We start from the raw sequence: 14,945 nt of genomic DNA, 5'->3' as shown, positions 1-14,945 counted from the left end.
AGTTTTTAAAGTTAATTTAATTTTAAAGTAAATTAATCGTAATTCACTTTAGTTATTTAATTCGAAATTTGGTTAGTTCAAAATTTAACTTAACTGATTCAGTTCAAGATTTAATTTGAATAATTTAATTTGAAATTTTATTTAATTTAATTAATTTATTTAATTCAAAATTTAATTTAATTAATTTAATTTGAAATTTAATTAATTTATTCAATTCGATATTTAATTAATTTAATTCGAGATTTAATTTAATTTGATTTTGATCCTTAGTCATCTCACCCGATCTAAGTTTTCAATCAGGGAATCCTATAATTTTGTGAGATGAATTGGATTTTTAATTATGGAGTTTTGATTTAACTTGTATTAGATTCAGGTTTAGCTTTGGTCTCTACAAATAGGCATTCTTCGGATAAACTTCTAAGCTTGGTGAGTCACATGGACGTCATTAGAAGTAACCAACCTTTCGAGGTTTTCCGAATAGTCCTATCCACGGAGCTTAGTACTAGATCTTGGTCTAACTAGTTAGGATCCATTTAAGGGTAGCTTCGGTCAGTTCCACTTGGCCAAATGCACCAGATCGAAACCATATCTTTCTAGACATGCGATGCCCAAGCTTCCCTAACATACTATCATCCAAAAAACTTCACCAGTACCATGATTCAAGTTAAACTTGGTCTCTTTTTAGCTAATCCTAATTACCCTGCCGGGTTAGTTTGTTTAGGTTACCCTGTCGGGTAAGTTAGTTTTGGAGGTGCCAGCTATTCTGCCTGAATTATTGGTGTTTAATTTAAATTTTCGTTTTAGGTTTGTGTCGATTCCTTTTATAGTTATAATTAACTTGGTGATAATTTATATTTTGTTGAGTTTTAATATTTTTAGATTTTGATTTCTTTGATTTGTGTTTTGGTTTTTGATTTAGTTTATTCGAGTTTATATAATATATTTTTTCTTTAGGTATGTAATATTGATTAATTCCTACTTGCGTGGTCAAACATGCTTTCGGAACCCAAGCTTGATTAGTTGATTTGTATTGGGTTATTAATGATTTAAAGGTTTTATTTGAGTTCGACTTGTATCCAAGTCCGGTTTTATTATAACATGCTTTTTGATTGTTCAGGATTAAGTCTAAATTTTTTGATCTTGTAGTGAATTTTTCTAGTATTTCTTTTAAGTTATTAATTTCTGATTTTAATGATGAATTCTCTTTAAGTATTGGATCTTGAGTTGGATTTGAAATTTTTATTTGTTCCTTGAGATTTTGATTTTCCTCAAGGAGTGATTTGTTTTCATTTTCTATTTTAATTAACTTACTATTTAAGCAGGAAATAATTTTAAAAAACTTTTTATTTAAATTAAAATATACCTCTTCCAGGCCTTCGGAAACGAGTCCGGACTCGTGGCTTGATTCGGGTTCAGACCCGTCTTCATCTTCTGACTCGTCTTCCGTTTCAGTTTCGCGGGCCATCAACGCGAGGTGACTCTGGTGTTTCTGCTCTTCTGCCTCCGATTCGTCCGAGGAGTCGTCCCACGTTGCTTTGAGGGCCTTCTTTTTGGTTGGCTTCGGTTTGTCGAATTTCAGTCTTGGGCATTCGTTCTTGTAGTGCCCCTTTTTGTTGCATCCGAAGCACGTCACGTTCTTTTGTTCCGAGGGAGAACTGATCTTTTGAAGGTCCTTCTTGCTGAAGCTTTTTTTTCTCCTGGTGAACATTTTTCTTACCAGGTTCACCAGGTGTTCTTCGTCTTCGGTATCTTGATCAGAATCTTCTTCAGATTCAGGCTTGTTCTTCTTTTCTTTGGATGAGCCTGCAAATAAAGCAATACCTTTCTCAGCTCCAGCATTAGTCTGTTCATGTAATTCTAACTCACAAAAAAGCTCGTCTAATTTTAACTTAGATAATTTTTTTGAAATTTTGTAGGCATCTACGATTGATGCCCACAAGGTATTACGAGGAAAAGCATTTAGTGCGTACCTTATTAAATCTCTGTTTTCCATCTGGTGGCCTATCGCGTGGAGTTCGTTGAGGACGTCCTTGATTCTTGCATGCAGTTGACTTGCCGTTTCCCCTTCCTGCATTTTTATATTAAATATTTTATTTAAAAGTAGGTCTCTTTTTGTTTCCTTCGCGTCGCTTGTTCCTTCGTGCAACTCGATCAGTTTGTCCCACAATTCTTTAGCATTCTGATGTGGTCCGACCCGGTTCAGCTCTTCTCGTGTTAGGCCGCAGTGTAGCGTATTGATCGCTTTGTTTTCTGTCGACGCCTTTTTCCTCATGTCCGGAGTCCACTGTTCCGTGTCTAGTGGATTTCCAGAGTTGTCGGTTGGAGCTCGGTAGGCCTTTATAACGCTGAACCACTGATCGTAATCCGTCTTTAGGTATACTTCCATTCTTTTCTTCCAGTACGAGAAGTCATCCCCGTTGAATAGGGGAGGACATACTGTGCTAAAGCCTTCTAGTTGAGACATTCTGCACACAAGTAAACAACAAAAAAGAATATCCCAAGACTTGGTCTTGGATTAGTAGTGCGGGAAAAATAATAAGAATATCTAAATTAGTGTTACACCAATATGGATTTAATCGCAACGGAGGAAAGAAAAAAAAACTTCCCAGATTAATAATAATAATAATAATATCAGATTAGAATTAAGCGGAAAAAAATTTTCACCCCCTGTCTGATTGGTGGTTGCACCAAATCAGAGCGGTACCTGCTCTGATACCACTTGTTGGATCGTGAAGCGTCGATAGAGGGGGGGGTGAATATCGATTCGAAAAATAACGAGTATAAACGCAGCGGAATAAAAATTGGACACAATGAATTTTACTTCGTTCGGAGCCTGTGACGACTCCTACTCGAAGGCCCGTACTCCGTGAGTACTTTCGTTGGGAAATTCACTAGCAATTCGAAATAATGATTACAAAGACAGTACAAGGAATGCTAATGAAAATTAAAACAAAGCTATACCGACAGAAAGAAAACCACAAGGACAAGAGAACGTTGTCGGAGCTTCGTTAGCGTCGTTGGAGCGCAGAGCAGCAGAGCAAGCAGTCTAAGAGTTCTGAGTTGATTATTGTATCTCTGCCTCCGCCCCATCTTTTATATAAAGCTCGGGGCGCCCTGGATCCCTTCTAGGCGCCCTGGTGAGACGTGGCAAGTCCAACCAGCGAGCTCCAAGTGGCGATGCATGGTCAAGATAATTTTTGCCTCCAGGGCGCCCGGGTGCCTCCCGGGCGCTCGGACCTCCGGGCGCCCGGATCCCCTCCGGGCGCCCGAATCCCCTCCGGGCGCCCGAACCACCTTTTTCCAGCGAACAACTTTCCTGCAAAACAAGGTTAGTCCGAGACAAAAATAGATCCTGCAAAATAGAGTGTTAGCATAATTACAGTTCAACAAAGTAATAGCAAAGAGTATGACTTAGATTCCGTCTTTTCGAGACCGGAATCTAGTCACGATCTCGACTTAGATATCCGAAATGGATCTAAGCCGGATCGATGCCTAATGTTCCCTTCCTGGGAACGCGTCCTAGCAGTCACTCCCCTCCAGTGACTTACCTCACTTACCTGCCGGACGTCCGGTCAGCCCTTCGACCCGTCTGGACTTCTCGCCAGCTATCCGGTCAGCCCGTCGACCTAGCTGGACTTCTCGTCAAGCGTCCGGTCAGCCCGTCGACCCGCTTGGACTTCTCGCCAGCTATCCGGTCAGCCCGTCGACCTAGCTGGGCTTCGTGCCAGACATCTGGTCAGCCCGTCGACCTGTCTGGACCTTTCCTGCGCACTCGATCAGAGTGTTTAGACAACAATAAACTAACTTAACCTGATTTATCATTCATCAAAACCTGGGTTAAATCGTTAGTGCTAACCACACCAACACTAATAAGGATAATAGACTAAGTTAATGCTCAGGATCCAGTTTCTTAATTTATAAGTCTAGTGTGTCACTCCACTGGAGCTCCTCAATTAAAGAAAAATAGTTTTTCTTATTTGCTTATAGACTCTGCATATTTTTCTATGCATATATGAGAATTGAAATAAACCAGTTTCGTTATTGGTTTGTTGGTTTTATACTAACATTATTATTTTTTCAATTCCAGATGCCACGGATGATATGCATGATGACTCATCATGATGTGTGACTAAATAAGCTACGGGAGGAGAATTAAGAGATCAAGTATGACCCATTTTTGGGGGTCAGAGGATATATTGGATGACTTGATCGGTTGTTTTGGAAACTCAAATAAGAAGAATTTCCAGTCATGGATAATTATAAGATCTGAGTTTTGATTCAATCATTGTCAAGGTATCCTAAGATGGTAGCACACCATATATGGTGGCGCTTTGAATGGTGCATCTCATATGTAGAATTATGTGTGGAGTTATTTCACCATGAGTATCCAGAGGAAGATCCTGAAGAATCTGAGGGGGATCCAGAAGAGGAAGAAGATTTGATTATAGACCAATTGGAGAATTTTGAAGTTGGTCTATTTGAGATTGCTCCAGATGAGTTCAGGTTGAAAGGGATTATGTTAATCATTGTAATAGTATTTACCCTAGTGGGAGTGATGTTAATTTATCTATTTTATTGAGTTTTATTATTGTTACCGTCGTTATGTACGAACAATATTAGTTTATTTAGTTCATGAGTTAGGTAATAGTTTTATGTCGTTATATACAAATAGAATTATTTTATGAAAAGTTATGTTATATATTAACAAACTTGAAATTGATTAATTCATGTTTAATCTAATGATTAGTTCATTTGTTGGGATGTGTGTAATAGAATTGATTAATGTTAATTTGATTGGATTATACAAATTATGAGTGGAAATGTAGTTATTACTTAATTTGTAAACTAACTCAAATAAATATTGAGTCAATCATAAATTGCATGCATATGAATTACACTAAATATTAAATAATATGTTTATTTATATTAGATCATGACAACTAAGAACATAATAGCTAGACTCAATAAGAGAGATAAATTATATAGGAATAACTACAAGATCTGACACCTTAAGATATAATATGTTTGATCCTGTCCGAACCGCTGAACCAAAGGACGCTGGGCACGTGGCGCGCTCCTAGTCGATGGAGTGGATCTCCGGCTGGTCAAACGAAGCTCCGGCGATCCTGCACCAAAGTCGAGCCGGGAAGGGATTCCCGGCGGCGACCCTCCGACGCTCAAGTCAGGTAAGTGGTGGAAAAAGTGGCTGCCAAGCTTGTGTCATGCGTACCTTTGGCGGAGTAATAGGCTCTTTATATAGGACGAAGAAGGAACTAATGCACGTCCACCGAGGTGCATACGTGTCAGCAACCCATACCCCGGTATGCACCTGTCAGAGAGCTTACCTGACACCATACTGGTACATTCCGAGCATGTTCTTCGATGGGACAACAGGACCCCCCCGTTGTCAGACTAGGAGTATGCGTAGCCATACGACTTGACGGTTGTCAGAAGATGTTCCCATCTTTTACCCACCGCCTGACCGGAACGTCCGACCGGCCGGGCGGGCGAAGAACGTCGTCCGGACGGCCTTAATTCCTTGAGCCGACCGGGAGGCACGTCCTTCCGCTCGGTCATTATGTACTGCTTCATTTGAGCGTCGGAACCCTGGTCCCTACCAGGGTGCCTTTTACTATCAGATTTCCCTTTCTTCCGAGTCCGGTCGGCTCGTCCCTTTCCGGCGAGCCACTGGACCCTTTGACCTCCCCGTGGCGTTGACCCCTCCTTATGGGGTTCCGGATTCTTACCGCCGGATCACTTGCCTTCCTCTCGAGTCTAGTCGAAGGAGGCAAAGTCCGACTGACTGGACTGCCGATCTGCCTGAGCCATGATCATCGCATTAGGCCGCTCGGCCAGGCCTAAGGATGCTTATCTGTGCGGCGGTATCTGTCCGTTCGGCGATATTTTATCCATGCCTTATGTTTTCTTGAAATCCACGCCCGTTGCTACTCATCACGTGCTCTGCGCACGGTAAGGGGAGCTCATTAAATGCGACTAGTAACCGGCTGACACGTGGCGATCGTGCATTTGTCAGCGTATGGCGGTTGCGTCACTTCCGATGGGACAGCCGCCGTTTGAAATGGACGGTGGAGATGACAACCTCGATATCAACGACCTGGATCGGACGGTGGAGATCGCTCCCGGGTGGCGATATAAAGTCCTTGACTCCATTTCCGCCGCATTTCGCCCTCTTCGTTTCCAGACCCTTGTCGTTCCTCCTTTCGCCGGCGACCTTGTTCTCAGGCTTTCCGACGACCATACGGCTTCTTCCGATCATCTTCCTCGCTTGTAAGACCTTTTTCTCGCCCTCGACGCTTTCTTCTTTCTGTTAATCGTCTTTTTCAGTCGGCTTTCCTCCATTGCTTGAACCCTCCTCTTCTATCCCGCATTCTGGCCTTTCGATCATGACCAGTACCTCGTAGTCGACCGGCGGTACTCCGGGTCTTTGGTACTCGAACATGGAAAGCCGGTTCGACGAGGAAGACGCCTTGCGCCTCACTCGAGCATATGACCTACCGATCGACCACCAAATAGTGTTAGCCACACCGTCCGATCGGCCTCACAATCCGCCGCCCGGCACTGTTGTTTTCTTCCGGGACCAATTTCTGGCCGGCCTACGTTTTCCACCCCATAAGTTTTTCTTAGAAGTTTGCAATTATTTCCGCATTCCGCTCGGCCAGGTAGTTCCTAACTCTATTAGGTTGCTGAGCGGAGTGATAGTTTTGTTCAAACTGAACGACGTTCCCTTAACCCCAAAAATCTTCCACTACTTCTACTATCCCAAGCAAGCCGAGTGGGGCACTTTTGTTTTCCAATCTAGGATAGGCTTCGTCCTTTTCGATAATATGCCGAGCTCCAACAAACATTGGAAGGAGCATTTTTTCTATGTACGTTTTCCCGAACGGCCAACTTTTCGCACCAAGTGGCAGACGGCGATGCCATCACAACCGGAGCTCGGCAAATTTAGAGGTGACGCGGCCTATCTTCATGCAGCCGAACGGCTAGTTGGCCAGCGCTATCATATTGACAAACTACTCCTCCCGGGAGTAATGCACATATTCGGCTTGTCCTCTACCACAGCCGATCTGCCCTGCAGCATGAGTAAGTTTCCTTATCTTCCCATTTGTTTTGTTCTAACTGATTTATTTTTTGCTCCTGCAGCTGAAGTCATGTGGCGCGCCAAAGCTACCGAGAAGCTCAAACTGAAGGCCGCTCAGATTGAGGCGGTGACGAACAAGGACCGGCAGGCGAAGAAGGTGAGGGGATGCCAACTGTCCCCGAAGCCTCAGACGCCCCAACTCCTCATGATGAGGCCGCGGGCGACATAGAACCTCCTACCGAAACTGAGGTGGAGGGCCGCTCGGCAGATGATGTGACGCTACGCACTAGGAAATGCCGACGACCGGAATCCGCCCCTGCCTCTACACTTGATGAGTCACAACCCGAGCGGGGCGCGGATGCACCGATGCAGTCTGGGACGGTTTCCCTCGAGAGTACCCCGACCCCTCAGGGTTCTCCGAGGGCCAGTTCGGAGGTGCCGTCTTCCATCCCTCCAAGAACTTTGCGCCGTATCAGGCGTTTAGGCGAGCTACCCTCCTCGTCTGCTGGTGGGCCGTCTCAGAGCGAGCCGAGCGGCCAGAATTTACTTAAAACTGTTCTGCGCCTTCCTTCGGAGGAGTACATGGCTTCTGTTGATCGGCCAGTGTTTCCTGAGCAGATGATCACCCTGACGGGCCCTCTCGCCCAAGCTTGGTTGGATGCTCGGCGACGAATAGCCGCGCTAACTCCCGGGCAGCTCGGCGACAGCAACCTTCAGTCAGCCACAGGGGTATGCTCTTCCCCCCTCTTATTTTATATTTGAATTAAGTTTTTAACCTGCCCACATTTGCTAGCAGAACTGGGTGGAGCAGATCGCCATTAGCGATCGGTTGGCCGAACTGGAGGATGAACTGAAGAAACAGAAAGCAGCGGGGGAGGCCAGGTAGTCGACGGCCGCTCTGGAGAAGTCCCAAAAACTGCTGGATGCCGAGCGGAAAAGGGTGTCCGATCTGGCGAGCAAGGTCGTCCGACTTGAAACAATGATTAAACAACGAGACAAGGAGATCAAGACGGCGACCACTCGGAAGCAACAAGCCATCAATGATATGGACAACATGAAGGTGGAGATCCAGGGGCTGGAGCAACGCATCAAAGACTTGGACGCCCTGCTGACCACCGAGAAGGAGAGCCGCTCGGCTGATCTCCAGAGATTCGATGGGGACTTGAAGGAGCTTCAAGCTGCCAGTGATGCCGCCCACTCCGCGCTCAAGGAATACCAAGAGGGGGAGTCGGCCCGCTCGGATGAAGTGAGGAAGGCGTTCCTTCGTTCGGAAAACTTCGGAGAGAAGTTTACCGAGAAGATATCCCTCACTTTCGAGGAGGCGATCAAGGCGGTGGTGGGCTATCTGAAGACCAAAGGCCACCTGTCTGCCGAGCTGACCATCCCCCCCCCCCCCGAGGATCTAGCGAGCGTGATGGACACCATCCCCGACGCTCTTTTTGATTTTGATGTGTGAGGAGCGTTTCTGTAAACTTTTTTGAATTCCCGCCGGTCGGCCCCGCTTATCTTTGTAATGACTTTTTTGGCTTGCATATTAGATAATCTTCTGTTTCTTTCACTTTCTATTTCGGCAAGAAATTTTTCTCTCGTCCCAACTTTAAGTGTTTTTTTTTTAAAAACTCTTCCGCTCGGCACCACGCTATGCCAGATAAGCGAATTGTCTTTAATGTCTTTCATCATGCGACTAAGCAGCCGCTCGGCGCACGGACGACGCTCGTTCACTTGCTCGCATTTTTAATTCCGATTAACCATCTTTTGCTTCGCGCCTCGCCTCAAAGGGGTTTTTGCTGGATTTTCGCAAGGCCTTCCGCTCGGACGTTTATAGACGTCGGCTCGTCTCTCGATCTTTAACGTCGGAGCTCGACGGCGCGGATATTTATAGCCGATCGGCGCGGCTCTCGATCTTTAACGACGGGGCTCGTCGCCCTTCCGCTCGGACGTTTATAGACGCCGGCTCGTCTCTCGATCTTTAACGTCGGAGCTCGACGGCGCGGATATTTATAGCCGATCGGCGCGGCTCTCGATCTTTAACGACGGGGCTCGTCGACCTTCCGCTCGGACGTTTATAGACGCCGGCTCGTCTCTCGATCTTTAACGACGGGGCTCGTCGACCTTCCGCTCGGACGTTTATAGACGCCGGTTCGTCTCTCGATCTTTAACGTCGGAGCTCGACGGCGCGGATATTTAAAGCCGATCGGCGCGACTCTCGATCTTTAACGACGGGGCTCGTCGACCTTCTGCTCGGACGTTTATAGACGCCGGCTCGTCTCTCGATCTTTAACGTCGGAGCTCGACGGCGCGGATATTTATAGCCGATCGGCGCGGCTCTCGATCTTTAACGACGGGGCTCGTCAACCTTCCGCTCGGACGTTTATAGACGCCGGCACGGCTCTCGATCTTTAACGACGGGGCTCGTCGACCTTCCGCTCGGACGTTTATAGACGCCGGCTCGTCTCTCGATCTTTAACGTCGGAGCTCGACGGCGCGGATATTTAAAGCCGATCGGCGCGGCTCTCGATCTTTAACGACGGGGCTCGTCGACCTTCCGCTCGGACGTTTATAGACGCCGGCTCGTCTCTCGATCTTTAACGTCGGAGCTCGACGGCGCGGATATTTATAGCCGATCGGCGCGGCTCTCGATCTTTAACGACGGGGCTCGTCGACCTTCCGCTCGGACGTTTATAGACGCCGGCTCGTCTCTCGATCTTTAACGTCGGAGCTCGACGGCACGGATATTTAAAGCCGATCGGCGCAGCTCTACGGTTTAACGTCTGGGCTAGACGGCCTTCAAGGCTAACTCCTTACCAGGTCGAGCGACCTTGGCCTTCATAACTTATCCCGTGCTTGAACAGTTTTTATGCCCATCCGAACGGCACGGGTCATTTGCTTACGAATCTAAATGCATACTCCTCCTGGCCGATCGGCTCGGGGGCCTTCGCTATTCGAACGCTTGGCTCGAAAACTCCATATGCCCCTGCCGAACGGTACGCCGTTCAGCGGAGAATACTCAATGTGTTTTCATCTTTTTGCTCCCTGCATCACAAGTATATAGGCGACCAAAAAGTATATAAATTTATATTTAGCGCACCTTTCTCCTAGCTTGGAGAAAGTACTCCTGGCTGAACGGCTCAGGGTCTGCTTCGTCGAGCATTTCGGCTCGGATAATTTACCTCCGTTTGAACGGTACGAGTCCTTCAATTCTTGTTGATGATGCCTTATATTTGTTCTCTTGATTCTTCATTTCTGCATTTTAAGTATTCAGTCGAAAAAAGTACACAGGATGATTTACATTGATACACCTTTCACCCCGCCCGGTAAGGCTGGAGGTGGTTCGCGCTCCACGGTCTATCTAGCTGCCGACCGTCCTCGTCTTCCAAATAATACGCGCCCGAGCGGAGCTTTTCGTTGATTTTGAAGGGACCTGCCCACGGAGCTTCAAGCTTGCCGACGTCGCCGACCGGCTTGACTTTCTTCCAGACCAGGTCGCCGACCTGGAATGATCTGGGAATGACGCGCCGGTTGTAGTTTTGCTTCATCCGCTGACGGTATGCCATCAGCCGAACGGATGCCTTGGCTCGCTCCTCGTCAACCAAATCCAGCTCCATGTTCCTTCGCTCGGCGTTGCCTTCATCGTAACATTGGACCCGGACGGACTCGACGCCGACTTCAACCGGAATGACCGCTTCGCCGCCGTACACCAGATGAAAAGGTGTGACGCCCGTTCCTTCCTTAGGAGTTGTTCGTATGGCCCACAAAACGCCCGGCACTTCATCCGGCCAACTTCCTCCCACGTGGTCGAGCCGAGCGCGTAGAATACGGAGAATTTCCCGATTGGCTACTTCGGCTTGACCGTTGCTTTGGGGGTAAGCCACGGACGTGAAGTGTTGCTCGATGCCGTAGCTTTTGCACCAATCTTCTAGCACCTTCCCTGTGAATTGCCGCCCATTGTCGGAGACCAATCGGCGAGGGATACCAAACCTACAGATGATGTGTTGCCAGATGAATTTTTTAACCATATGCTCGGTGATCCTGGCTAGTGGTTCGGCCTCCACCCACTTGGAAAAATAATCGACCGCCACCAGCAAAAATTTCCTCTGCCCGGTCGCCATCGGAAATGGACCCACAATATCCATTCCTCATTGATCGAACGGACATGAAACGGTTGATACTTTCATCTCCTGTGCCGGTCGGTGGGAGAAGTTGTGATACTTCTGGCATGAAAAGCATGTAGATACTGTCCGAGCGGCGTCTATTTGTAAGGTCGGCCAGAAATATCCAGCTAGTAGGATCTTCTTAGCTAGTGATCGTCCGCCCGGATGTCCTCCACACGATCCTTGATGTACCTCTTGGAGGATGTAAGCTGAGTCCTCCGAGCTCACGCATTTCAACAGTGGGCGAGAGAAAGCCTTCTTATAGAGCTGATCGCCAATGAGTGTGAACCGACCGGCCCTCCTCCTGAGCAGCTGAGCTTCATCCCGATTGACCGATGTGGCTCCCGAGCGGAGGAACTCTATGATGGGTGTCCTCCAGTCGCTTGGAAACGTGAGGCCTTCCATCCGGTCGACGTGCGCCACCAGCAGTACCTTTTCAATTGCTTGCTGAATGGCAACCGGCGTTATTGAGCTTGCGAGTTTGGCTAACTCGTCGGCTGCCTGGTTCTCCGTTCGGGGGATCTTCTGAATAAGAACCTCTCGGAAAGTAGCTTTGAGTTTTTCAAAGGCCTCAACGTAGAGTTTAAGCCGAAGATCTCAAAGGTGCGAGAAAGTTCTTGAGCGCCAACCTGTGAGTCCGAATAGAGAGTCACCCGGCACCCACATGCCGTCGCAATCCGCCATGAGGGCCTCATACTCGCTTCATTGTTGGTAGCTTTGTAATCAAGACGGATAGGTGCATCTTTTCTTCTTGAGGTGAGACGACAATATTCCAATTCCACTTCCGAGAGTGGAGGACCCATCCACATATATTCTCCACATAGCTTCCGGCTCGGCCTTTGCACTTGGCCACAAAATCAGCCAAGGATTGCGCTTTGATCGCCGAGCGGGGCTGGTATTGGATGTCAAATTCACTTAATTCTGTCGTCCACTTGATGAGCCGTCCGGACGCTTCTGGATTCAACAGTACTCTTCCTAGTGGACTGTTCGTCCGGACAATGATGGTGTGAGCCAAGAAATACGGTCGAAGGCATCGAGCGGCTAGAACCAAAGCAAAGGCCAACTTCTCGAGCCCGGTGTAACGAGATTCAACATATTTTAAAATGTGGCTTAGAAAATACACCGGCTGCTCTTCGCCGCTCGCCCTCACAAGTGCTGAGCCTACAGCATGCTCAGTTGAAGACAGATAAATATAAAGTGACTCACCCCCGATCGGCTTGGCTAGTACAGGCAGGGAATTAAGATATGTCTTCAATTCTTCGAATGCTCGGTCACATTCCTCGTCCCAGTGAAATTTAGTGGCCTTGCGCAAAATTTTGAAGAAAGGGAGGCTCCGGTCGGCCGTTTTGGAGATGAATCTGGACAATGCGGTTATCCGACCGGTCAACCGCTGCACTTCCCTCGTATTTCTTGGAGGCGGCATGTCTTGTAGAGCTTTCACCTTGCTGGGATTTACTTCGATTCCCCGCTCGGTCACTATGTACCCCAAGAAACGCCCTCCTTTTGCTCCGAACAGGCACTTCTGGGGATTTAGCTTGACTCCGTATTTGCGCAGCATTCGGAAGGTTTCTTCCATGTCCTTGAAGAGATCGGCCGCTCGGACGGATTTGATAAGAATGTCGTCCACATATACTTCCAGATTAAGCCCGATCTGCTCCCTGAACACTTTGTTCATCAAGCGTTGATAGGTGGCCCCGACATTCTTCAATCCGAACGGCATCACATTATAGCAATATGTGCAGGCTTACTTTTTCTTGATCTTCCCGGGCGGCACTTGATGATATCCTTGGTAGGCGTCAAGCATGCAAATAAGTCGCATCCAACTGTAGAATCCACCACGGATAAAAATCTGTGGGGCATGCTTTGTTCAAGTCCCGAAAGTCGATGCAGACTCTCCACTTGCCGCCCGGCTTGGAGACCAATACTACGTTGGCCAGCCAGCTCGGGAACTGCACCTCGCGTATGTGGCCGGCCTCCAGAAGTTTCTCTACTTCCGCCCGGATGATGGCATTCTGCTCGGCACTGAAATCCCTTTTTCTCTGCTTCACTGGCCGAGCGTCCGGTCGGACATGCAACTCATGATGCGCTAGGCTCGGCGAGATTCCAGGCAATTCATGTGTCGACCAGACGAAGACATCATGATTTCGTTGGAGGCATTGGATCAGCTCTGCCTTCTGCTCCTCCTCCAGATCAGAGGCGATAAAAGTCGTGGCCTCCGATCGGGTTGGATGGATCTGAACCTCCTCCTTTTCATCATAAATTAAAGCAGGAGGTTTCTCGGTTATGGCGTGTACCTCGATCCGGGGCGCCTTCCGAGCGGAACAGGCTTCTGCTTGGATCATCTCTATATAGCATCGCCGAGCTGCTAGTTGATCTCCCCGTACTTCTCCCACTTTGTCCTCTACGGGGAATTTGATCTTCTGATGAAAGGTTGAGACGACTGCTCGGAATTCGCTAAGCGCCGGTCGTCCCAAAATGACGTTGTAGGACGAAGGAGAGTCGACCACCACGAAGTTTATCGTCCTAGTCCTCCTGAGCGGCTCTTCTCCCAGCGAGGTAGCCAGTCGGATCTGTCCGACCGGCTGCACTTCGTTACCCGTAAACCCGTAAAGCGGCGTTGTCATGGGCAGCAGCTCGGCTCGATCAATTTGCAGCTGATCGAACGCCTTCTTGAATATAATGTTGACCGAGCTCTCTGTGTCAACAAATATGTGGTGAATAGTATAATTTGCTATTACCGCTTTAACGAGCAGAGCGTCGTCGTGGGGCACTTCAACTCCTTGTAAGTCCCCGGGCCCGAAAGTGATTTCCGGTCCACTTGCCCGCTCTTGGTTGCAACCGACTGCGTGGATCTGGAGCTGCCGGACACCCGCCTTTCTAGCTCGATTGGAGTCTCCTCCGGTCGGCCCGCCGGCAATAACGTTGATCTCGCCCCGGGAAGTATTGCTCCTGTTTTCCTCTTCCCGAGTGGACGGTCGGGACCGTTCTCTGGACGCCCGGCGATTCTCCTGTCTCGGAGATCGGTGTCGATCGGGCGTCTGTTGATGTCGCCTCTCGGTGCGGGTCCGGTCGGCTTCATGGGTCCTTTGTCTCCTGTCGCTGGGAGGAGACCGTCGTTCGGCGTTCCTGGGAACGGGATTAGCCACGAAAGGAAGACTTCGACAATCCCTCGTGTTGTGCGTATCTGTCCGGTGGAAGGAGCAGAACATAGGGGTCCACCTCTTCTTTGGCTTGGGCCGAGCGGCAGCTACCTCTTGTACTTGGGACCTCACCCGAGGGGAGCGGATTGCTTCGGCCTTTGGTCCTCTCGGCGGTTGATGAGCGACGTGCTGTTTCCGTTCGGCATGAATAGGTGCCCGCTCGGTTGGAGTTTCCTTTTTCCGGGCGGCTTGCGCTTCTTCCACGTTTATGTATTCGTTGGCTCGATGTAGCATGTGATCATAATCTCGGGGCGGCTTTCGGATGAGCGCCCGGAAGAAGTCCCCATCCACAAGGCCTTGCGTGAAGGCATTCATCATCGTCTCCGATGTGGCCGTTGGAATATCCATCGCCACTTGATTGAATCGCTGGATGTAAGCTCGAAGCGATTCTCTCGGCTCTTGCTTGATGGCGAACAAGCTAACACTTGTCTTCTGATAACGCCGACTGTTGGCGAAGTGGTGGAGGAATGCCGTTCGGAAGTCCTTGAAGCTTGT

This window comes from Zingiber officinale, chromosome 2B (assembly GCF_018446385.1).
Source record: "Zingiber officinale cultivar Zhangliang chromosome 2B, Zo_v1.1, whole genome shotgun sequence".
Classification (NCBI taxonomy): Eukaryota; Viridiplantae; Streptophyta; class Magnoliopsida; order Zingiberales; family Zingiberaceae; genus Zingiber; species Zingiber officinale.
Note: the sequence above shows the minus strand (reverse complement) of the source record.